Here is a 22682-nt window from a genome sequence, read left to right as displayed (position 1 = left end):
TAATCGTATTCTGGATTCAAGGCGGAGGGGACGTGGATTTCAGTACTTGGTGGACTGGGAAGGTTACGGTCCGGAGGAGAGAAGTTGGGTTCCTGCTAGAGACATTCTGGATCACTCTCTGATCGATGATTACAATCGACAGGTAAGGGAGTCTGAGAACGCCAGGAGGCATTCTTAGGAGAAGGGGTACTGTCACGGTATACTAATTCATTGCTTCCTTCTCGTCTCGTGTTGTTGTTGTTGCATGAAAGCACGTGTGTTGTGGGCGTGATTGAGTGTCATTCCTTGATTCGCTCCAGCTGATCATCATATCATCACCAGCTGCAGCCGATCTCATTTCACTATATATGCTCACAGTTTTCTCATCTCCATTGTCAGATCGTTCGTTGGATGTTCGGTGTTCCAGTCTTGTGTTCCTGAGTCTCTCGTCGTGTGTCCCTGTGAAGTTCGTCTTGATTGTGGATTATCATCGGTTGTGGATTATCACCGTTTGTGGATTGTTCTTCGTCTGTCTTCACCGCACCACTTGGGATTCACCTCGCTGACCATCGACGTCCCTGGGTCACCAGTTCCACGCCCGTGTCTTTCTGTTTGGACTTCCTTATCCCTTAATAAAGAGTTATTTACCTGCTATTGCTTCCTGTGATCCGTTGAGTCATGACATTAAAGGTCTATGTTCAGTAAGATTCTTTTTGTTTTTGAAATATGATTAAAATACAGTCAAAAACAGTAATAGTGGGAAATAATATTGCAATTTAGGATTGTAATTATTTGAATCTGTTTTCAAAAGTATTTACAGTTTTTTTCAATCGCTAACAAGCGCTTACCCATACTTCAGATACTTTTTCCTAAACTCTTAACACAGACTCACACCAACAAAACACAATTGGCCAAATGGATAATTTTCTTCTCAAGAACACATTTTGTTACAGATTTTTATGATTGTTTACACACTAAAATAAAAATTTCCACGCAATTTGCAAAATTCTACTCCAATGAGCAAAACCCCTCCACAGATTTGCACAACATTACACACAATGTCTGCTTTACCCTTTTAGCAAAACATTACACACAGTGATTTGTAAAACTCTACACACATTTTCACACCTTAGACACAGATAAGGATTGTGAGGTTACTTCCTTGTCATTACAAAGCCCCGGATTGCCATTGACCACACTAATGAATGAATTGGATATGCACATCCATCAGGCGTGGAAGCACACATGTGCTAATTTGAAAACGCATCACTCAGGAGTGCTATAAAAGGCAGCAGGTGAGTTCACCTGTCTTCAAGAACAATGGAAGGAGCTAGAAGAAGAAGAAGAGTGAGAATAAGAGGGGGGGCTCAAAGAGGAGATGAAGGAGGTAGAGGAAGAGGAGAAGGAGGTAGAGGAAGAGTTGAAGGAGGTAGATGAAGAGGAGAAGGAGGTAGAGGAAGAGGAGAAGGAGGTAGAGGAAGAGGAGAAGGAGGTAGAGGAAGAGGTGAAGGAGGTAGATGAAGAGGAGAAGGAGGTAGAGGAAGAGGAGAAGGAGGTAGAGGAAGAGGTGAAGGAGGTAGATGAAGAGGGGAAGGAGGTAGAGGAAGAGGTGAAGGAGGTAGAGGAAGAGGAGAAGGAGGTAGATGAAGAGGAGATGGAGGTAGAGGTTTTCAAAATTGCGTGTAAACAATTGAAAAAAAATGTAAATATATACTGACTCTTCATTTCAAAATAGAACACATCTTTCTCTGCACACACTAACTTTACCAAAACACTGGAAATCTGACTCAGAATGAAATTATTCTGTCAAAGAATAACACTTGTTTTCACTTCACAAGGTACATGCAGTCAATCAAAGTACAACAGGTTTCAAAATACTGGCTATTGTATTACAATAACTTCATAGACTTTTGTGTTTCAGTTTTACAGGTATTTGCATACAAAACATGCAATCCACCATTTTTACACTAAATTTATTGGTTGGGAACTGTATGTCCACATGTACAGTATTCCAGTAAAAAAGCAAATCAGTTTTTTTTTCCCTTTACTGTTTACCAGCCTCTCTTAGCGAAAGACCGTGGTTGATTACATGGTCAATGATAGTGGCACGAATTTCATCACTGACTACTGTTCTTGCAGCCCTTGGAAGTCCTTGGGCCTGCTCTTCTCCCTGGCCCTGCTCCTCTCACTGCACCTCTCATCTCTCACTGCACCTCTCACTGCACATCTCATCTCTCACTGCACCTCTCACTGCACCTCTCACTGCACCTCTCATCTCTCACGGCACCTCTCACTGCACCTCTCACTGCACATCTCACTGCACCTCTCACTGCACATCTCACTGCACATCTCACTGCACCTCTCACTGCACATCTCACTGCACCTCTCACTGCACATCTCACTGCACCTCTCACTGTACCTCTCACTGCACATCTCACTGCACATCTCACTGCATCTCTCACTGCATCTGTCACTGCACATCTCACTGCACCTCTCACTGGACATCTCACTGCACATCTCACTGCACCTCTCACTGCATCTGTCACTGCACATCTCACTGGGCCTGCTCTTCTCCCTGGGCCCCTTGCTCTTACTCTTCCTCGTCCAGACATTACAGTGTTTGTTTTTTTCTGTTTCCAAAAACATCACTCCTCAAAGTCCTCCTTTTAATGTATAAGTGTCAATGTAACAGAAAAAAATAACCCCTGCCACTGAGTCTAAGCCAGACTGGAATCAGCTATGGTTGGCCCAATTTACCCAACATAAATCAGGTGTGTGTCAATTATTCAATTGTTTGTTTATTATCAGCTGAGATATATTGTTTTTGAACTGATATCATTGAAGAAGCCGAGGTTTTTATACTGTATCTAAGGTTTGGAATATTGTTTTTGCTATTGTGGGGTGGTGTGTGTTAACATTTGTAAATACTACAAAAACAATCCATAATTTTGTTGGGAGGTATAGCTTGTCTGTTAAGAAAATGTAAGCATTGTGGAAATGTGTTCACTGACTGCATATTGTGTGAAAACTGTATAGTATTGCTCTTAATTCATTATGATAAGATTTCCTGCATACAAAATATATTTCTAAAAAGTGCACAGATGTGGAATGTGTCTTAGAATGCAATGTGGATTATGCCAGTACTTACAGAGACAGTGGTGCTTGGTGTAGGGGCACTGGACACTGCTGCGCTGGGTTGGTCAACAGCCTGAGATGGTCTCCTAGCCACACTCAGATTTGGCTTTGCAGCAGCAATGTGGGACCCACCAAATCTTGGCTTGGTAAACAAAAAAAGGCCAAAACAATTTCAATGAAAAGACAAATTGAATTGTAACAGCACATTGGCCAAAAATATAATAAAATGTAAAATGAGAAAATATCTATTGATCCTATCATTCATTATATAACTAAAGGACCTGCTTTCTTTCTAAAACTTATTTTTTTGTCTGTATATTACCAAACTCTACTACTTATACAGATTGAAATAAGCACAGTTAGAATAGAAAAATGTGTGGGAAGGTATTGCTAGAATGTGAGTATATAGTAATTTAACAAGTACCTTTTAAAAATGACTTAAAATCAAAAATAGTTTGCACATAGTTTGTAAGAGAAAGCGTTTATTAACAGTAATGAAGGTTACCCTTGAAATGGCAACAAAGCAGATTCATGATGACTTAATTAATAATACGTGTATAATTAATTGTGCATTAGTGGAATGTTACCTGAGAAATACAGAATGAAAGACGTAGCTTCAGTAGCCAGTTGGAAAAATCAAGAGAGATGCCATGAAGGACGTGAGTGTCCTTTAACCCATAATGGCAAAGCCCAATTAGAGAGGAAGAGGAGAATGCAAGAGCAGAGCCCAGAGAAGAAAGAGAGATCACATAGGTTACATTGTTCTTTCACCATTTTACTTTATCTAAACCAACCTGAGACAGTGAAACTGACCAATAAGCAGACTACAGCCGCCCCTGTACAAGGTGTCACAGCTGGCAGGTAGGTGTAAAAACATACCAGCCATTTCCACTGAACTTAAATCTTTATACTAAACGCATATTAAAACTGCAATTATATAAAAAAAAATGTTATTACCTTTGACAAACTTGGTATGATTTTAGAAGTAGGCTGGGGTGGGAGCTGACGCTGACTCTGCGCCATGACCTCCTGTGCTGGTCCAGTAGCGGCAGACTGTTGTTCAACAACCCTTGGTGCTTGTCCAATAGAGGCTGTGGCCTGCTTAAGACAACCACAAAAATACATAGGCTACAATAATTGTTGAACGAGAAGAATTTGTTCAGTAAATTATACATATATAAAAAAAATACAAGTTACATCTTTACATTGTTACCTTTTGAGTGTGAAAACCACATATGCACCTTGGGACCGCTCCGAGCAAGGTTGTCTGGCCGCGAGACTGCATCGGACATCTTTCAATCTGTAAACATTATCACACATATAATATAGAATACATGCATTTCTAACTTATCAGTATGAATGCCACATTAATTTATTGTAGTGTGTCATTTATTTTTATTCATGTTCTTTGAAGGGGAGATACAAACTGTAAAATTAGAGATAAAGAGTGAGTAAAGTTTGTATCCTCCTTTAAAAGAACAAGAGAGGAACATTTCACACCTTCAAAAAAACATCCATTCACTCAACATCCCCACCCCCACTGCCTCAAATCTCTGAATCTCCCAGTGCAAAAAAAAAAGTTTTTTTTTTTACATAAATAAACATAAATCTCAAATACCTGCAACATTATCTACATACATATCTATAAATAATGATGACATTGAATTAAATGATTAGGATTACAATTATTACATCATGCAAAGGTGACAAAAGCACACTCACCCTTTGGTACACGTCATGCCACTTTTTCTGTCGAGGAGCTGGCCTGTTACCCTCATTTGATGGCCAAACTCCTGTGCTGGCAAACTTTTTTAGCCTTGCAATCCAGTCAGTATCTGACATGGCTTTATGGGATTTTTTGCCAGACATTTTTTTGTTGGGGGGCTAACGGTTAGGTTATATCGTTTTGAACAAAACTACTATAATACAAATTATTTCTTTAAAAAAAGCACACACGATATTTACAATTATAATATATACAATTATATACAAATATAAAATTACATTGTCCGAAAATACAGTTAAAGTTACCGAAAAATAAGTTTCGCAGTCCTCCGTTAAAATGATGATGCCTGACCTCCGTGACAGTGATGCTCGACGTCTGAACTTTTTGACCTCTGACACGCCCCTCAGGATATGTCATTACTTCGTACACCTTCGGCTCAGTTCGGCAACTTGATTGACACTCGGCTAGCTTCCTGACTCCTCCTCCTAGCGGTGCTAAGCGTAAACGTGCCATCGACATTTCCTTGTACTCTGATTGGTCAAATGTCGAAAATGATAAGGAAAAAGTCAACAATGGCGCTCTCTGATTGGCTGCAAATGTTATAATGTCGAGAATGGCGCTCTCTAATTGGCTGCAAATGTTATAGCGCGTCAACGTGATTGGCTGTGGCGTTCAACATTGTTCAACATTATCCCCATTTTGACGGACTATCCTTCGGCAGCTGGCGTTCAGGTCGCAGTCTCCCCTTGAGGCATGGGTTCTAATCCCACTTCTGACAAACCTAACCTTTGGCTGCAGCTCAAGCTACAGTCTTTAACCCTCTGGCAAGTTTATCCAGAAATGCAGTAATGTTGACAAAGCACTGCAATTCAGTTCATGCTAGAATTAACCAAACATTAAAGTAACACTGACCTGCAGTACATGACCTTTATAGTAACACTTTAGTGCAATGTATGGGATTCTATGGCACTTGGAATTTCAAGTCATGACATTTCAGAAAAAATTGACATGTTGATTGAATCGGATTCAACTGAATTTCACGAAATGACATGTTGTGATGTTTACCGGAAGAAGATGCAGTAGAATTTCATGGCAAGGATTCTTGGAAATTTCTTGGAATGAAATTTCATGGGTTTGGGGGCATGGGGTGGAGTGTCATGACACAAGATTCACGGAATGTCATGTAAAACATTACATTAGCATTAACAAGACATGCCATTAGAATGAAAGAATGATATAAGCCTTAACAAAACATTGTAACAACACTGACACATATGACATGAATATGAGAGTAATACTATTACTGCATTTGTTCAACATTAGTCTTAAAAAAACACTGGATTTCAATTACAGTGCATATGAAGAAATGGACAAAGACATAAAAGGGAATACAGAAAGCAGCTCCTTTATTTACACGGTTCCGTGTATCAAAAAGCACCATTCTGCCCCGTGTGAGGCTCGAACTCACGACCTTCAGATTATGAGACTGACGCGCTGCCTAACTGTGCCAACGAGGAATGTGCTCTGACTCGGGTGAGCGGTGAAGCCCTAGATTCTAGATCATCTGCCATTCCGTGTAGGTGTAAGTGGCCAGCTGACCATTGGGCGTCATGTCAGGATGGCCGAGCGGTCTAAGGCGCAGCGTTCAGGTCGCAGTCTCCCCTGGAGGCGTGGGTTCGAATCCCACTTCTGACAAACCTAACCTTTGGCTGCGGGCTCAAGCTAGAGTCTTTAACCCTCTGGCAAGTTTATCCAGAAATGCAGTAATGTTGACAAAGCACTGCAATTCAGTTCATGCTAGAATTAACCAAACATTAAAGTAACACTGACCTGCAGTACATGACCTTTATAGTAACACTTTAATGCAATGTATGGGATTCTATGGCACTTGGAATTTCAAGTCATGACATTTCAGAAAAAATTGGACATTTTGATTGAATCGGATTCAACTGAATTACACGAAATAACATGTGATGTTTACCGGAAGAAGATGCAGTAGAATTTCATGGCAAGGATTCTTGGAAATTTCTTGGAATGAAATGTCATGGGTTTGGGGGCATGGGGTGGAGTGTCATGACACAAGATTCAAGGAATGTCATGTAAAACATTACATTGGCATTAACAAGACATGCCATTAGAATGAAAGAATGATATAAGCCTTAACAAAACATTGTAACAACACTGACACATATGACATGAATATGAGAGTAATACTATTACTGCATTTGTTCAACATTAGTCTTAAAAAAACACTGGATTTCAATTACAGTGCATATGAAGAAATGGACAAAGACATAAAAGGGAATACAGAAAGCAGCTCCTTTATTTACACGGTCCCGTGTATCAAAAAGAACCATTCTGCCCCTTGTGAGGCTCGAACTCACGACCTTCAGATTATGAGACTGACGCGCTGCCTAACTGTGCCAACGAGGCATGTGCTCTGACTCGGGTGAGCGGTGAAGCCCTAGATTCTAGATCATCTGCCATTCCGTGTAGGTGCAAAATTGCTGCTGTCTGGTGGCCGTCATGTCAGGATGGCCGAGCGGTCTAAGGCGCTGCGTTCAGGTCGCAGTCTCCCCTGGAGGCGTGGGTTCGAATCCCACTTCTGAAAAACCTAACCTTTGGCTGCGGGCTCAAGCTAGAGTCTTTAACCCTCTGGCAAGTTTATCCAGAAATGCAGTAATGTTGACAAAGCACTGCAATTCAGTTCATGCTAGAATTAACCAAACATTAAAGTAACACTGACCTGCAGTACATGACCTTTATAGTAACACTTTAGTGCAATGTATGGGATTCTATGGCACTTGGAATTTCAAGTCATGACATTTCAGAAAAAATGGACATGTTGATTGAATCGGATTCAACTGAATTTCACGAAATGACATGTTGTGATGTTTACCAGAAGAAGATGCAGTAGAATTTCATGGCAAGGATTCTTGGAAATTTCTTGGAATGAAATGTCATGGGTTTGGGGGCATGGGGTGGAGTGTCATGACACAAGATTCAAGGAATGCAGTAGATGCAGTAGAATTTCATGGCAAGGATTCTTGGAAATTTCTTGGAATGAAATGTCATGGGTTTGGGGGCATGGGGTGGAGTGTCATGACACAAGATTCAAGGAATGTCATGTAAAACATTACATTAGCATTAACAAGACATGCCATTAGAATGAAAGAATGATATAAGCCTTAACAAAACATTGTAACAACACTGACACATATGACATGAATATGAGAGTAATACTATTACTGCATTTGTTCAACATTAGTCTTAAAAAAACACTGGATTTCAATTACAGTGCATATGAAGAAATGACAGATTATGAGACTGACGCGCTGCCTAACTGCGCCAACGTGGCATGTGCTCTGACTCGGGTGAGCGTTGACCCCTAGATTCTAGATCACCTGCCATTCCGTGTAGGGGCAAAAATGCTGCTCACCACTGGCAGTCATGTCAGGATGGCCAAGCGGTCTAAGGCGCTGCGTTCAGGTCGCAGTCACCCCTGGAGGCGTGGTTTCGAAACCCACTTCTGACAAACCTAACCTTTGGCTGCGGGCTCAAGCTAGGTTCTTTAACCCTCTGGCAAGTTTATCCAGAAATGCAGTAATGTTGACAAAGCACTGCAATTCAAGGAATGTCATGTAAAACATTACATTAGCATTAACAAGACATGCCATTAGAATGAAAGAATGATATAAGCCTTAACAAAACATTGTAACAACACTGACATATATGACATGAATATGAGAGTAATACTATTACTGCATTTGTTCAACATTAGTCTTAAAAAAACACTGGATTTCAATTACAGTGCATATGAAGAAATGGACAAAGGCATAAAAGGGAATACAGAAAGCAGCTCCTTTATTTACACGGTTCCGTGTATCAAAAAGCACCATTCTGCCCCGTGTGAGGCTCGAACTCACGACCTTCAGATTATGAGACTGACGCGCTGCCTAACTGTGCCAACGAGGCATGTGCTCTGACTCGGGTGAGCGGTGAAACCCTAGATTCTAGATCATCTGCCATTCCGTGTAGGTGGAAGTGGCCAGCTGACCACTGGCCGTCATGTCAGGATGGCCGAGCGGTCTAAGGCGCTGCGTTCAGGTCGCAGTCTCCCCTGGAGGCGTGGGTTCAAATCCCACTTCTGACAAACCTAACCTTTGGCTGCGGGCTCAAGCTAGGTTCTTTAACCCTCTGGCAAGTTTATCCAGAAATGCAGTAATGTTGACAAAGCACTGCAATTCAGTTCATGCTAGAATTAACCAAACATTAAAGTAACACTGACCTGCAGTACATGACCTTTATAGTAACACTTTAGTGCAATGTATGGGATTCTATGGCACTTGGAATTTCAAGTCATGAACTTTCAGAAAAAATCTACATGTTGATTGAATCGGATTCAACTGAATTTCACGAAATTACATGTTGTGATGTTTACCGGAAGAAGATGCAGTAGAATTTCATGGCCAGGATTCTTGGAAATTTCTTGGAATGAAATGTCATGGGTTTGGGGGCATGGGGTGGAGTGTCATGACACAAGATTCAAGGAATGTCATGTAAAACATTACATTAGCATTAACAAGACATGCCATTAGAATGAAAGAATGATATAAGCCTTAACAAAACATTGTAACAACATTGACACATATGACATGAATGTGAGAGTAATACTATTACTGCATTTGTTCAACATTAGTCTTAAAAAAACACTGGATTTCAATTACAGTGCATATGAAGAAATGGACAAAGACATAAAAGGGAATACAGAAAGCAGCTCCTTTATTTACACGGTCCCGTGTATCAAAAAGAACCATTCTGCCCCGTGTGAGGCTCGAACTCACGACCTTCAGATTATGAGACTGACGCACTGCCTAACTGCGCCAACGAGGCATGTGCTCTGACTCGGGTGAGCGGTGAAGCCCTAGATTCTAGATCATCTGCCATTCCGTGTAGGTGCAAAAATGCTGCTGTCCACTGGCCGTCATGTCAGGATGGCCGAGCGGTCTAAGGAGCTGCGTTCAGGTCGCAGTCTCCCCTGGAGGCGTGGGTTCGAATCCCACTTCTGACAAACCTAACCTTTGGCTGCGGGCTCAAGCTAGAGTCTTTAACCCTCTGGCAAGTTTATCCAGAAATGCAGTAATGTTGACAAAGCACTGCAATTCAGTTCATGCTAGAATTAACCAAACATTAAAGTAACACTGACAAGCAGTACATGACCTTTATAGTAACACTTTAGTGCAATGTATTGGATTCTATGGCACTTGGAATTTCAAGTCATGACATTTCAGAAAAAATGGACATGTTGATTGAATCGGATTCAACTGAATTTCACGAAATGACATGTTGTGATGTTTACCGGAAGAAGATGCAGTAGAATTTCATGGCAAGGATTCTTGGAAATTTCTTGGAATGAAATGTCATGGGTTTGGGGGCATGGGGTGGAGTGTCATGACACAAGATTCAAGGAATGCAGTAGATGCAGTAGAATTTCATGGCAAGGATTCTTGGAAATTTCTTGGAATGAAATGTCATGGGTTTGGGGGCATGGGGTGGAGTGTCATGACACAAGATTCAAGGAATGTCATGTAAAACATTACATTAGCATTAACAAGACATGCCATTAGAATGAAAGAATGATATAAGCCTTAACAAAACATTGTAACAACACTGACACATATGACATGAATATGAGAGTAATACTATTACTGCATTTGTTCAACATTAGTCTTAAAAAAACACTGGATTTCAATTACAGTGCATATGAAGAAATGACAGATTATGAGACTGACGCGCTGCCTAACTGCGCCAACGTGGCATGTGCTCTGACTCGGGTGAGCGTTGACCCCTAGATTCTAGATCACCTGCCATTCCGTGTAGGTCCAAAAATGCTGCTCACCACTGACCATCATGTCAGGATGGCCAAGCGGTCTAAGGCGCCGCGTTCAGATCGCAGTCACCCCTGGAGGCGTGGTTTAGAAACCCACTTCTGACAAACCTGACCTTTGGCTGCGGGCTCAAGCTAGGTTCTTTAACCCTCTGGCAAGTTTATCCAGAAATGCAGTAATGTTGACAAAGCACTGCAATTCAAGGAATGTCATGTAAAACATTACATTAGCATTAACAAGACATGCCATTAGAATGAAAGAATGATATAAGCCTTAACAAAACATTGTAACAACACTGACACATATGACATGAATATGATAGTAATACTATTACTGCATTTGTTCAACATTAGTCTTAAAAAAACACTGGATTTCAATTACAGTGCATATGAAGAAATGGACAAAGGCATAAAAGGGAATACAGAAAGCAGCTCCTTTATTTACACGGTTCTGTGTATCAAAAAGCACCATTCTGCCCCGTGTGAGGATCGAACTCACGACCTTCAGATTATGAGACTGACGCGCTGCCTAACTGTGCCAACGAGGCATGTGCTCTGACTCGGGTGAGCGGTGAAGCCCTAGATTCTAGATCATCTGCCATTCCGTGTAGGTCGAAGTGGCCAGCTGACCACTGTCCGTCATGTCAGGATGGCCGAGCGGTCTAAGGCGCTGCGTTCAGGTCGCAGTCTCCCCTGGAGGCGTGGGTTCGAATCCCACTTCTGACAAACCTAACCTTTGGCTGCGGGCTCAAGCTAGAGTCTTTAACCCTCTGGCAAGTTTATCCAGAAATTCAGCAATGTTGACAAAGCACTGCAATTCAGTTCATGCTAGAATTAACCAAACATTAAAGTAACACTGACCTGCAGTACATGACCTTTATAGTAACACTTTAATGCAATGTATGGGATTCTATGGCACTTGGAATTTCAAGTCATGACATTTCAGAAAAAATTGGACATTTTGATTGAATCGGATTCAACTTAATTACACGAAATAACATGTGATGTTTACCGGAAGAAGATGCAGTAGAATTTCATGGCAAGGATTCTTGGAAATTTCTTGGAATGAAATGTCATGGGTTTGGGGGCATGGGGTGGAGTGTCATGACACAAGATTCAAGGAATGTCATGTAAAACATTACATTAGCATTAACAAGACATGCCATTAGAATGAAAGAATGATATAAGCCTTAACAAAACATTGTAACAACACTGACACATATGACATGAATATGAGAGTAATACTATTACTGCATTTGTTCAACATTAGTCTTAAAAAAACACTGGATTTCAATTACAGTGCATATGAAGAAATGGACAAAGGCATAAAAGGGAATACAGAAAGCAGCTCCTTTATTTACACGGTTCCGTGTATCAAAAAGCACCATTCTGCCCCCTGTGAGGCTCGAACTCACGACCTTCAGATTATGAGACTGACGCGCTGCCTAACTGTGCCAACGAGGCATGTGCTCTGACTGGGGTGAGCGGTGAAGCCCTAGATTCTAGATCATCTGCCATTCCGTGTAGGTGGAAGTGGCCAGCTGACCACTGGCCGTCATGTCAGGATGGCCGAGCGGTCTAAGGCGCTGCGTTCAAGCTGGGGAACAATAGTCCAACAAAGGTGGGGAAGAAGGGAAGAAAAGGGGAAGGAAGAAAAAGAGAGGGGGAAGAAGAGAAAGAAAAAACGAAGAAAAGAAAGGCTGAAATTTGATGTTCAAAGATATGCCTTCATTAGCATAGATCTTATGATACATTTTCCGGTTTCTTCGTGTGTGAAAATCACGCATTTATATCACACTGTTTTCTATTGCAGGTGTGCACCAAGACCGGGGTTCGAATCCAGCTAAAGACAACTTTTTGTAATATTTATTATTTGAATAAATAATCATTATTTTTGAATGCATACTGTTCCCGTTTTAATAAAATATACATATTTAATTTGTTTGTTGTGTTTTTTGATATTCTATCATGAAAAATAATGTTATTTGCATTATTATGCAATGAACAAAGATGCAAATCATTAATTAGTAACTTATATGCTGTAAAATGTTTCACAAGAATAACAAAATGTACAAATTATATTTTTTATATACAAATGTTATATTGTTGCAGTGTACTGATAAAATATTGTTATAATAAAGTAAAAGTAAATAAGCTAAATTTTTTAATTGTTACGACCTCTAGGGGTCAGCCGCAACAGAAAAAGGAAGAGAGTCACACTACCAGAGAGATAAAGAGTAATATGATTTTTATTGACCATAAGGGGTTATCGTCAGGGGCAGACAAGGCCAAAATAACAAACAAAACAATTTACTTTTTAGAATCTAAATAACCTTTAACAAAAGAAAGAAGAAATGAAAATACAGTTTAACTTACCTAACTCCCTTACACAAACAAAGTGAAAAATAGATATAAATAAATTGGCGTCAAACCCCCTACATCCCTTGGTATGGTAATAATTACAAGAATGCTTACACACATTTAAAATAGTATCAGGTTGACAAGTTAGAATCAGAATCCAAAGAGGTAATCAATCAGGCAATAATCAGATAGAAGAAAACCCGAAATAGTATTACATTCAACGAACACTTACTCAATTTCACTAAACACTAATAATCTCTCTGGCACGACACTCTTTCTCAATCAAACAATGGTGACACAAACAAAGCTAACGAGAAGTACCTAAACAGTACAACCATAAAACACAGAAGCACAAAGTCAGCGAGGCTCAAAGGCCTTGATAGAGTGTCAGAGGCGGTCCTTATATCCAGGTCAGGTGCATAGCTGGTCCAATCACAGTCTTCCACAGATTAACAGAGGTAACGCCCATCTGAAACAAGCTTGTTAACATACAGAGAGAAAAAGAGAACAAGACAAACCTTCACACAAGGACAGTTGATACCAACACACAAAATATCTCAAAATCCTAACATAATGCATACTGTTCCAGTGTTTATAAAATATACATATGTAATTTGTTTGTTGTTTTTTGATATTCTTTCATTAAAAAAAAAATGTTATTTGCATTATTATGCAACGAACAAAGATGCAACCCATTAAATAGTAACTAATATGAAGAATGTCTGTCACAAGAATAACAAAATGGACAAATTATCTTTTTAAATACAAATGTTATATTGGTGCAGTGTACTGATGAAATATTGTGTTATATGAAAGTAAAAGTAAATAAGCAAATTATTTTTGAATGCATACTGTTCCAGTGTTAATAAAATATACATATGTAATTTGTTTGTTGTGTTTCTTTGATATTCTTTCATAAAAATATATAATTGCCAATGGAACAGTGTTATTATTTAGTAGTTGTTGTATTATTATTGATCTGATTAAGTATTTTTTTAGGTTACATTCAAACAAGACACTTGCAAATCTGTTATTTGTAATGAACAAAGATGCAACCCATTAAATAGTAACTAATATGCTGAAAATGTCAATCACAAGAATAACAAAATGTATAAATTATATTTTTTATATACAAATGTTATATTGTTGCAGTGTTCTGATGAACTAGTGTTATATGAAAGTCAAAGTCAAAAAGAAATCACTTGCCAATTTGTTTTTATTTTCCAATCATGCCAACAGAACAGTAATGAATATTAAAATGTTAAATACTGGTAACATGTTTTAAAAATAAATAAATGCAATGAAGAGTTAAATAGGTTTTCAAAAACAAGAAATAAAAAGTTAAAATGTTAAATAACGTTAAAAAAAAACAATTAAATAATATTCAACAAGTATTAACTATTTAAACAACTGTTTACACTATATACATGATGCTATATACCTGAAAATATATACATTATTTGGAAATGGTTCTCCGCATTTCCTCTAACCACACTTCTTTTGAAACAGTCTCAGTCTGTGGGCAGTACACCCTGCCCCTGTACTGGCTATGTCCTGTAGCACTTGTTTTAAATTGCCCACATTTTTTGCAAGTGTTGGCCTCTACGGTTCTCCTGTAGGGTCTGTTGGGCATGGCGTCTGGATTGGCAGCTGGTGAAGCGGGTAAGCGGGTGCCCTGTACAGCTGTTGGCTGTAACAGTGGCTGTACCATTTGCATCCCCTGGGCCATTGGGATGCCCTGGATCATTTGCACTCCCTGGAACATTGGCACACCCTGGAACATTGGACAAGCCTGGAACATGGGCACACCCTGGAAACCTGGTGCTGATGGTATAAGTATATTTGGTACCATCTGCAGTGATGCTCCAGATGCTGATGGTGTCAGCAACGTCTGACTCTGCGCTGGTGCCTTGGGTCTGAGAGGGGGTCGCCCAACAGAAGTCTGCCTCTGCTTTGCCTGACCAGCTGTACTCTCTGGTAGCTTGTACTGGTGCTGCTCCCCTGGTTGTTCTGGCTCAGTCCGTAGACGTTTGGCTACCTGGAGAGGCTCATGAGCTTCAGGGAGGGGCTGAGGCAACTGAATGCCCTGAAGCAGCACAGACAGCTCCTGCTTTTTCTGTCTTTTGTTATACCACTGAATCAGGGTGTTCTGGTTAACCTCCACCAGCTGCATGGATGTTCCTCCCATCACCAAGCTGTTGCCCAGTACAAGCTGCCTTATCCTGCGATAGTCTTGCAGGATCAGAGACCATCTTGACAGGGCTCCCTTGCCTTTTCTTTTGGGGCTTGGGTGGACAGTGCAAAGTCTGATGAAGATGGTCTCCACCAGACGGCAACAGTCAGGCCACTGAGCAGGTGCGCTGCTTGCACCCAGCACACATCTGGTGGTGCTCTCTACACCAGGGTGAGTGGGCTTCTTCGGGACCTTGAAGCGTCCACTCAGCAGTCTCTTTCGGCATTGACTGTCATACACCACCCGTTCCTTGTCCCGGTCATCCAGGTTCTGCCAAAGAGCAATTATGGTGTTGGCTTCCTGGTTGGTCAGGCTGAGGGCTGTGTGGTCCCGGAGATCCACCAGATATTCTGCCAGCTGGTCCACATGTTGATAACCCGGGATATTTTGGTAGTCAACAGCCTATTAAAAAACACAAACATGCAATACAATTATTACATCACATCTGTCTAATGCATAATTCCATATAGTACAAAGCAGAGAGCGCCATTCTTGACATTTTACAAAGCACCAAATAAATAAAGATGACTTGACTTGATGTGTATTTGCAGCTTACAAATGAATTTAGGCTGTACTTTTAAATGTAAAATATGTGGAAAGTCTGGATTTAAAGCACTGGATGTTAATTCATCATAATTATTCTAGTTAATTTGAAAGACATACAAAGGAGTAGTATTTACCGTCTCTTCTTCATCAACATCCTGACCAGCATCCTCTGGCTCTGAGGGGAGTGTTGAAACAGATGTTTCAGAGGGAACAGGTGTGACAGCAGTCCCTGAGGGTCCAGGTGATGAAGGAGACTGTGTGAGGACAAGTTTGGGGTCAGGGATCAGTGAAGGGGATGTGGAGCCCAGTACAGGTGTGGCACTGCTGGTGACCAGGGTAGAAGAACCCAGTGTCAGTGTGGAAGAGGGTGGTGACAGAACAGCCTTCGGATCTGCTATTGTGTGATCCTCGCTGATGTCACAGAAGCCCTCATCTTCATCTCGCTCCTCCACACTGAGGTCCTCAATGAGCTCTGCTGTCTGCTCAGAGTCAGGATTCATGTCCTGCAGTGCCTGACCAGTCTGCTGGAACAGATACTGCACTCCAATGAGCTCACCTGAAATAAAAACAATAAACAAACGGAAATTAAATAGAATGTTGTGTATCATATTTGATACCTTAGGCTTTTGTAGTAGCTCATATAGTGTGAGAATATAGAGCTCATCGTCAAGGAGAAAAAAAACAAAACAGTTTTATTTAGAGGCCCAACACGTTTAATTATGTGGGCAAAACATGAAATGAAATGCAATACAATGATGATTGAGAGAAAAGTCTGATGATCATTTTGATATTTACATGTAACATGATTTTCTAATCAAGTGAACCCAAGCTGCTTCAGTCTAGTAACTAGTCATTAAATATTAGTAACAATATAAAAGTTATTCTTACAATTACTTTATAAAATCAGTAAATGTTTCACAATGAAAAGAAACGTGAGGCACGAGCTGAAGGTGGACACTTTTACAATTATACTAAAAGACTATAATCAATCAGACGACAGAGGGCATGTTTCCTAAAAAGTTTTGATCATGTTGATCATTTAGAGTCCTTTAGAAACTTGCATATCAATTATGATACAATCGACTCTATAGGGTTAAATCTGACATATAGACGGAGGTTACACAGTAATTGCAAGTTGATCAAATAAAAAATATATAAAATAATTCTCACCGGTGTAACATGCAGGGGGACAAATGTGGGGACCACTTTCCTGCCAAACAGCTTTTCATAATTGCCGTTTACACAGTGAACAAGTTCTCCTGTGTAGCTGCGCAAAGCTGATGGCTCCGATGACAGGGAAGCAGCCTCCCGGTCCTGGTTCCACCGGTGTAGACCCTCCAGCAGATAAATCTGAAAGTTCAGACTGTTTGCACTGGTCCCTGTAAATAGACACAACAGTGTTCAGGAGGTGTTAAAGGAACACACAAAAACACTTAATGCTCTTTCTTTACACATGCACAGTGTGTGTGACAAAGACAATACCTGGGATGAAACGGTTCAGGTGTAAATGAAAGGACTCGAGAGAAGTGGACCCTCTGGCACATCTGTAGGTCTTTAGAAGCACACCTCCCTTGTTTAGGCTCCCTGTCTCTGTATAGAGCACAACACCAGGGGGGTCTTGAATGCATTTCACATGCTTCTTCTGGACATTCCAGATGTGCTCCATCCTTTCTCGGTCCAGGAGAGGAACACCCAGGGAGTCTTTGCCCTTGCTGCTCAGGAGCTCTGTAAGCAGCCGCTCAAGGAGAAGGATGGTAGTCTCCTCTCCACAGGTCCTCCTCCGGCAATGGAGTGCCAGCTCATGCCTGGTAAGATGCTTCTTGACATCTTCATCTGTCAGCGCAGGCCAACCCTGGGATATCAACAGCTCTCTCTTTGCTTTGCGAAGCATAGAAACATCAGCCGCATCCCACTCAAAAATGCACGCTGACAGCCGTGACATGAAGATGGGATACAGCTGATGGGCATCAGTTGTACACCCCATGGCAATCCTGCGCATAAAATGCCAGATGTCCAAGCGAATCATGAGATCAGGCCACCCTCTGAATCTGGTTTTCAGCTTGGTCTCACCCACATCAGTGCAGCAGCCACAGTCCACGTACAAAACAGCAGGTGGATCCACACTAGCCTGCTGGTACCTTTTCACCAGACCATCGACCATCATGTCCAGTCCTGCTCCTTCCTGTGCTGTCAGCACACTCATGAGCACCTGACCAAACTCATTGCCAACAGAGGTAAGCCAGAGTCCCGTTCCCCTTGCCGTCCCAGCCAGCTTCTTAGTGATCTGCAGTAGATGACAGGAAGCATGCAATGCAATGAAACGTCACACCATGTAGAATATGATACTCATGCTCTGATAATGATATAACAGTAAACATCATAAATTAACAAAAATCCCCTGCTAACCTTTTTAGTGGAATCCATCTTCAAGACTGAACCATACGTAGATGTTATCCTTGCATGGATTTCATCCAGCCTTGTCAGGATGTCTTGGCTGTACACGGTGAGCAGCCACTTGCAGCTTGGGACCACTGTAGGCTCTGGGGGTTCCTGGAATTGTATTTGCAACACCCCGGGTCGTTTGAGGAAGTCCACACAATGGGTGGTGTACCGGGCCATACGCTGGAGCCACTCCTCACTGTGGTTCTCACGCAGCTGTTTGATGACACGGGACTATTGCCTAGGCCACGCTCACGCAGGAGCCGAATGACTCTCATATCACAGGCATACCTTAGGAAAAGCAAAATCCACACATTCATATATTTTACATAATTGATTTGTAAAGTATTTGCAAACATATGTGATGATGGGCTATCAACTGGATGTGGAATTAAAGTGCCCTTACTTCCGCGTGAGGATGACCCGAAATTCAGAGCGATGGCCCAGATCCAGCTGTTGCAGGACAGTCTGACTCCAGGACACATGCGAGGCTTTACACTTGGTACAGATGAGGGTTTCTGTGACCATGTTGTACATCCTATCGATGTCCAGAACCTGCCGTGCCCTTTTGTGCAGACCGCCTCCAGTCAGCTGATGCTGCCGCAGGCAGAATTGGGACAGAGAGCCTTGATCTTCCACAGCTTGTACGGCATCCACAGCAACAGAGCATGACAAAAAAATCTGTCTGGAGCTGGAGCCTGGTTGTAAATAAGTGCTGGCTGTGGTGGGTAATACCCGAGCTGTAGGTTGTCTCGAAGCTCTGGTTTTCCCTTGGGCCCCATTTTAAAAAGCCTGCTGGCAATCCACCTGTGATCCTCTGGTGGCAAAGTGTCCGACCACAAACGATGCAGTCGAACTGCAGATGCATCTTGCAGTAATGAGTAGTCTGTGAAGGAAAAAGACAAAACATTTAGTCTAGCAGGTCATTTATTTAATTACCGCTTTATCTATCCAAGACTACCCTCATATAAAATAGAAAATATTGGATGTCAAATACGTACTTAAGGTTATAGAATAAAATGTATACATTTGTTCCAATAGTTTTCAGAATTGTGTCAGCTGCTAGCACTAATTTGTGTGACTCTACTGAGTTGTGACAGTTAATATGCAAATTCAATTATTTTGGACCAATAAAATTTGAAATTACTTACCGAGACAACATGCAATGAAATATAATATATGTTGCATATATAACAAGAGAAAGAAACAGTCATAACTGTCCAATAATTTTAACTAATCCTAGATGGAATTATACAATACTGTTTAAAGGTCTATGTTCAGTAAGATTCTTTTTGTTTCTGAAATATGATTAAAATACAGTCAAAAACAGTAATAGTGGGAAATAATATTGCAATTTAGGATCGCCGCTTATTTGAATCTGTTTTCAAAAGTATTTACAGTTTTTTTAAATCGCTAACAAGCGCTTACCCATACTTCAGATACTTTTTCCTAAACTCTTAACACAGACTCACACCAACAAAACACAATTGGCCAAATGGATAATTTTCTTCTCAAGAACACATTTTGTTACAGATTTTTATGATTGTTTACACACTAAAATAAAAATTTCCACGCAATTTGCAAAATTCTACTCCAATGAGCAAAACCCCTCCACAGATTTGCACAACATTACACACAATGTCTGCTTTACCCTTTTAGCAAAACATTACACACAGTGATTTGTAAAACTCTACACACATTTTCACACCTTAGACACAGATAAGGATTGTGAGGTTACTTCCTTGTCATTACAAAGCCCCGGATTGCCATTGACCACACTAATGAATGAATTGGATATGCACATCCATCAGGCGTGGAAGCACACATGTGCTAATTTGAAAACGCATCACTCAGGAGTGCTATAAAAGGCAGCAGGTGAGTTCACCTGTCTTCAACAAAAATGGAAGGAGCTAGAAGAAGAAGAAGAAGAAGAAGAGTGAGAATAAGAGGGGGGGCTCAAAGAGAAGGAGGTAGAGGAAGAGGAGAAGGAGGTAGATGAAGAGGAGAAGGAGGTAGAGGAAGAAGAGAAGGAGGTAGAGGAAGAGGAGAAGGAGGTAGAGGAAGAGGTGAAGGAGGTAGATGAAGAGGAGAAGGAGGTAGAGGAAGAGGAAAAGGAGGTAGAGGAAGAGGTGAAGGAGGTAGATGAAGAGGAGAAGGAGGTAGAGGAAGAGGTGAAGGAGGTAGAGGAAGAGGAGGAGGTAGATGAAGAGGAGAAGGAGGTAGAGGTTTTCAAAATTGCGTGTAAACAATTGAAAAAAACTGTAAATATATACTAACTCTTCATTTCAAAATAGAACACATCTTTCTCTGCACACACTAACTTTACCAAAACACTGGAAATCTGACTCAGAATGAAATTATTCTGTCAAAGAATAACACTTGTTTTCACTTCACAAGGTACATGCAGTCAATCAAAGTACACCAGGTTTCAAAATACTGGCTATTGTATTACAAAAACTTCATAGACTTTTGTGTTTCAGTTTTACAGGTATTTGCATACAAAACATGCAATCCACCATTTTTACACTAAATTTATTGGTTGGGAACTGTATGTCCACATGTACAGTATTCCAGTAAAAAGCAAATCAGTTTTTTTTCCCTTTACTGTGTACCAGTCTCTCTTAGCGAAAGACCGTGGTTGATTACATGGTCAATGATAGTGGCACGAATTTCATCACTGACTACTGTTCTTGCAGCCCTTGGAAGTCCTTAGGCCTGCTCTTCTCCCTGGCCCTGCTCCTCTCACTGCACCTCTCATCTCTCACTGCACCTCTCACTGCACATCTCATCTCTCACTGCACCTCTCACTGCACCTCTCATCTCTCACTGCACCTCTCACTGCACATCTCACTGCACCTCTCACTGCACATCTCATCTCTCACTGCACCTCTCACTGCACCTCTCACTGCACCTCTCACTGCACCTCTCACTGCACATCTCATCTCTCACTGCACCTCTCACTGCACATCTCACTGCACCTCTCACTGCACCTCTCATCTCTCACTGCACCTCTCACTGCACCTCTCACTGCACATCTCACTGCACCTCTCATCTCTCACTGCACCTCTCACTGCACCTCTCACTGCACATCTCACTGCACCTCTCACTGCACAACTCACTGCACCTCTCACTGCACATCTCACTGCACCTCTCACTGCACATCTCACTGCACCTCTCACTGCACATCTCACTGCACATCTCACTGCACATCTCACTGCACATCTCACTGCATCTCTCACTGCATCTGTCACTGCACATCTCACTGCACATCTCACTGCACCTCTCACTGGACATCTCACTGCACATCTCACTGGGCCTGCTCTTCTCCCTGGGCCCCTTGCTCTTACTCTTCCTCGTCCAGACATTACAGTGTTTGTCTGTTTCTGTTTCCAAAAACATCACTCCTCAAAGTCCTCCTTTTAATGTATAAGTGTCAATGTAACAGAAAAAAATAACCCCTGCCACTGAGTCTAAGCCAGACTGGAATCAGCTATGGTTGGCTCAATTTACCCAACATAAATCAGGTGTGTGTCAATTATTCAATTGTTTGTTTATTATCAGCTGAGATATATTGTTTTTGAACTGATATCATTGAAGAAGCCGAGGTTTTTATACTGTATCTAAGGTTTGGAATATTGTTTTTGCTATTGTGGGGTGGTGTGTGTTAACATTTGTAAATACTACAAAAACAATCCATAATTTTGTTGGGAGGTATAGCTTTTCTGTTAAGAAAATGTAAGCATTGTGGAAATGTGTTCACTGACTGCATATTGTGTGAAAACTGTATAGTATTGCTCTTAATTCATTATGATAAGATTTCCTGCATACAAAATATATTTCTAAAAAGTGCACAGATGTGGAATTTGTCTTAGAATGCAATGTGGATTATGCCAGTACTTACAGAGACAGTGGTGCTTGGTGTAGGGGCACTGGACACTGCTGCGCTGGGTTGGTCAACAGCCTGAGATGGTCTCCTAGCCACACTCAGATTTGGCTTTGCAGCAGCAATGTGGGACCCACCAAATCTTGGCTTGGTAAACCAAAAAAGGGCAAAACAATGTCAATGAAAAGACAAATTGAATTGTAACAGCACATTGGCCAAAAATATAATAAAATGTAAAATGAGAAAATATCTATTGATCCTATCATTCATTATATAACTAAAGGACCTGCTTTCTTTCTTTAACTTATTTTTTTGTCTGTGTATTACCACACTCTACTACTTATACAGATTGAAATAAGCACAGTTAGAATAGAAAAATGTTTGGGAAGGTATTGCTAGAATGTGAGTATATAGTAATTTAACAAGTACCTTTTAAAAATGACTTAAAATCAAAAATTGTTTGCACATAGTTTGTAAGAGAAAGCGTTTATTA

The 22682-nt window shown here is 41.0% G+C and overlaps 9 non-coding genes across 9 annotated transcripts; 5 read left to right on the top strand and 4 right to left on the bottom strand.

Annotated features, from left to right (window-relative positions):
- Window positions 1-6452: 6452 nt before the first annotated feature.
- Window positions 6453-6535, top strand: trnal-cag (transfer RNA leucine (anticodon CAG)). The gene has a single exon. It is a non-coding gene; the product is annotated as a tRNA-Leu (tRNA).
- An 833-nt stretch (window positions 6536-7368) lies between these two features.
- trnal-cag (transfer RNA leucine (anticodon CAG)) lies at window positions 7369-7451 on the top strand. Its single transcript has one exon. It is a non-coding gene; the product is annotated as a tRNA-Leu (tRNA).
- Window positions 7452-8741: 1290 nt separating this feature from the next.
- On the bottom strand, window positions 8742-8815 carry trnam-cau (transfer RNA methionine (anticodon CAU)). The gene has a single exon. It is a non-coding gene; the product is annotated as a tRNA-Met (tRNA).
- A 95-nt stretch (window positions 8816-8910) lies between these two features.
- Window positions 8911-8993, top strand: trnal-cag (transfer RNA leucine (anticodon CAG)). The gene has a single exon. It is a non-coding gene; the product is annotated as a tRNA-Leu (tRNA).
- Window positions 8994-9659: 666 nt separating this feature from the next.
- Window positions 9660-9733, bottom strand: trnam-cau (transfer RNA methionine (anticodon CAU)). Its single transcript has one exon. It is a non-coding gene; the product is annotated as a tRNA-Met (tRNA).
- Window positions 9734-9828: 95 nt separating this feature from the next.
- On the top strand, window positions 9829-9911 carry trnal-cag (transfer RNA leucine (anticodon CAG)). The gene has a single exon. It is a non-coding gene; the product is annotated as a tRNA-Leu (tRNA).
- Window positions 9912-11201: 1290 nt separating this feature from the next.
- On the bottom strand, window positions 11202-11275 carry trnam-cau (transfer RNA methionine (anticodon CAU)). The gene has a single exon. It is a non-coding gene; the product is annotated as a tRNA-Met (tRNA).
- A 95-nt stretch (window positions 11276-11370) lies between these two features.
- Window positions 11371-11453, top strand: trnal-cag (transfer RNA leucine (anticodon CAG)). Its single transcript has one exon. It is a non-coding gene; the product is annotated as a tRNA-Leu (tRNA).
- Window positions 11454-12117: 664 nt separating this feature from the next.
- On the bottom strand, window positions 12118-12191 carry trnam-cau (transfer RNA methionine (anticodon CAU)). Its single transcript has one exon. It is a non-coding gene; the product is annotated as a tRNA-Met (tRNA).
- Between the last annotated feature and the right edge of the window lie 10491 nt (window positions 12192-22682).

This window comes from Siphateles boraxobius, unplaced genomic scaffold (genome assembly GCF_051911475.1).
Source record: "Siphateles boraxobius isolate OS27281-9 unplaced genomic scaffold, OSU_SipBor_1 42, whole genome shotgun sequence".
Taxonomy (NCBI): domain Eukaryota; kingdom Metazoa; phylum Chordata; class Actinopteri; order Cypriniformes; family Leuciscidae; genus Siphateles; species Siphateles boraxobius.
This window is presented reverse-complemented; position numbering and strand designations above follow the sequence as displayed.